The 3037-nt window shown below is 44.1% G+C and overlaps 1 long non-coding RNA gene across 1 annotated transcript; it reads right to left on the bottom strand.

Moving 5' to 3' along the window:
- Positions 1-265: 265 nt before the first annotated feature.
- LOC123965812 lies at positions 266-1883 on the bottom strand. Its single transcript, XR_006823785.1, has 4 exons — positions 1785-1883; positions 1082-1411; positions 426-458; positions 266-321 (listed from the first exon to the last, which is right to left on the bottom strand). It is a non-coding gene; the product is annotated as an uncharacterized LOC123965812 (long non-coding RNA).
- Between the last annotated feature and the right edge of the window lie 1154 nt (positions 1884-3037).

Raw genomic sequence — 3037 nt, 5'->3', positions numbered from 1 at the left:
CAGGGGAGGCTACAGATGATGGAACACTGATGGGCTTACCTGAGCAGGTGAGATCCAGGAGGGATGAAGAGGTTTCACACTCTTTCAGAGCAGATCCAGACTCAACACAGTCAGACCTGATCCACCACACAGGTCTGTCTGAGGACTTCTTTCTCTCTCCTACAGAAACAGCAGAGCCACAGTCCAGCTTTCCACAGACAACAGCTGCTGTCTTCAGGGTCCAGTCAAAGTAAATCACTGGTCTCCAGTCTCCCTGTAGTTTCACCTCCAGTGTTCCTGCACAGCGACTGGCTCCTCCCACCAACCTGACATCATCAGGCTCTGAACAGAAACCAGAGAGTCATCAGTAAAGAAGAGAATTCAAGAGACTAAACTAAAACTTATCTGCTGATTCTGCTTCTGTGATTCTTTCTTTCTCTCTTTACCTTTTGAAGTTACTTTTTTATGATCCTGGAGTCCTGTGATTGGACAGAAAAAACACTCAGGTAAAGAACTTTCCATCAGCTCAGAAACATCTTAGTGAACTGCCTCTGGAGTCATTTTACCAGTTTACTGTAGGAGAGATGAACATGTGAATACACAGAGCAGCAGCCAGCAGACTGGTTCATATAGAGTTAAAGGAAAAGCTCAGCATCCAGTGAAGTATGCTCGCTCTGCTTCACTTCATCAGGATGGAAATCAGTATGTGGATTCATGCAGTGAGAGTTTTACAAATACAAGTCAGTAACTACAGCTACTTCAATTTGCTGCTACGAGACCAAAATGCTGCTTTTTGCTCACAAATGAACAAAAGTTCCTCGTTCTCTCACTTTTCACTCAAACATGATTTCCAGGGGAACTAAAAAAGGACGAACACGCTGGGCACGGCAGGGAAACCCCACCAAAAGGTACGTTAGCTCAGTTTCCAGTGTGTTGCGCCCTCAGGGCCACCGTACATGACAGCAGTCACAGTGTCACTCAGAAACACAACATGCTTGGAAACTATTAGCTGATCATGTTCAGTCAGTTCGGACGGATCATCTTTTCCAAAGCTGCATGGAAACAGTCAGTGTGACATTTCAGCTGCTCTGCTTCAGCTTACCTGAGAAACTGAGAGACAGCCGACGGCTCTCAGAGGAGAAGTCATGAGAAAAAACATGGACGTGATAAACACAGCTGTAGCTTCCTTGGTGTGCGGGCTCTGCGGCAGGAAACAGGAAGTGGGCAGAGTGATTGACAGCTGGCTGGGTGTAGTTCTGTGATGTGATGGAGGAGGTGAAGGTGAGCTGGAAGGAGCCTCCTGGGTACTGTGGCTGGATGGAGCAGCTGATGGTGAAGGTGGAGCCCCTGGACTCCTGAAAGCCCTGCTGGTGGGCCTCGGAGACCCCGTCCACGGATGAGGACACAGAGATGTCGGGCTGAAGCAGCAGGTCTGTAAACACACAGATGATGAAAGGTCACATCAACAAAATGGCCCCTGAAGAAGGAAGTGATGTCACAGGTCTGACACGGGTAACAAACATGGAGCAGAGCGATGACAGACTGTAAAAGGAGGGACTGGATCCACCTGGTGGGACGTCCCCAAACACAGAGACAGACAGACAGACATGTTCCTCCAGGTGTGTACTGTCAGGTGAAGCTTCTAGAAACAAGCCCACCTCTCTACACTTTAGGACGTCACTGTCCTGGAGAACTTTACAGTTCAGTCCAATGGAAACCACTGAGACACTGAGACAGAGGAGAGGACACACTGGGGACATTACTGTCATACATGATGTCATAGATGATGTCACTCATGGGCTTACCTAAGCAGGTGAGATCCAGGATGGAGGAAGAGGAACCTGATGTTAAACACTCCCTCAGAGCAGATCCAGACTCAACACAGTCAGACCTGATCGACCACACAGGTCTGTCTGAGGACTTCTTTCTCTGTCCTACAGAAACAGCAGGGCCACAGTCCAGATCTCTACAGACAACAGCTGCTGTCTTCTGGGTCCAGACAGAGTCAGAGTAAGGGTCACTCACTGGTCTCCAGTCTCCCTGTTTCACCTCCAGTGTTCCTGCACAGCGACTGGCTCCTCCCACCAACCTGACAGGCTCTGAACAGAAACCAGAGAGTCATCAGTAAAGAAGAGAATTCAACAGACTATTGGGTCTGGGTACCTTTGGATAATCCGTGATTCGTTTGTAATTCGAAAACAAAAAAAACTATCTGTTTCAAAACAAAAAAGGTTTTTGGTTTTTGGAAATTAATTTTATCGTTATTCCTTTTTAATTAAAGAATGAAGAAGGTCTGTGAACTTCAGTCAATTTGTTTTTTGTATTAACCAAAAAAGGAAGTCACATGGTCTATTCCTCTTTTGGAAGCAGACATAACTGGTGAAACATTCAACCAAGTCCAGTTGCCCTTGTTTTTAACCTTCGTTGGATAACTATGACCTGGATGACTGAGAATCGTCATAGACATTCAAAATAAAAAGTAGCACATGTGCCATGTCGTTAGCAAGGTGATTAGAGTTTACTTAAACTAAACTTGAATAACAATTCAAAGTAAAACTAAACCAAAACTGGGTGTGAAAAAAACATTTTAGTTAACTGAAATAAAACTAATATAATAATAACTCTGGCTGTTAGGGAGAACAAAACAATTGTAAGACCATTGGTGACCTGTAACTTCAGATTAAGACAAGTGAGCTAATGTTATAATTTAACAAAGCAGTCAGAATTTGGACTAGACTTGGTTGAAGATACTGGAACCAGTTCCAGTATCAGTTCCAGTATAATACATTAAAATGTAATTTGCCAGTGTAGTATGTTAGTTAAGTAGATTAAATAGCATATTTTTAATACAGCCTGTAGTTCTCATTAGTTATGTAGGCCTACTGATGTGTGAAACCTGTTGAGCCAAAAGCATCTCCTGTAGCTCGGGGCTTTCAGATCTTTTACTGCCTTCAATTTTATTCTGTTTGATGAACCATGTTTGATGGCAGCTGTACTGTTAGTACTTGAGTAAATTAAAATAAAACATATAAGATATTTAGATCAGGATAGGGAGCTA

This window comes from Micropterus dolomieu, unplaced genomic scaffold (genome assembly GCF_021292245.1).
Source record: "Micropterus dolomieu isolate WLL.071019.BEF.003 ecotype Adirondacks unplaced genomic scaffold, ASM2129224v1 contig_11376, whole genome shotgun sequence".
In the NCBI taxonomy this organism is placed as follows: domain Eukaryota; kingdom Metazoa; phylum Chordata; class Actinopteri; order Centrarchiformes; family Centrarchidae; genus Micropterus; species Micropterus dolomieu.
This window is presented reverse-complemented; position numbering and strand designations above follow the sequence as displayed.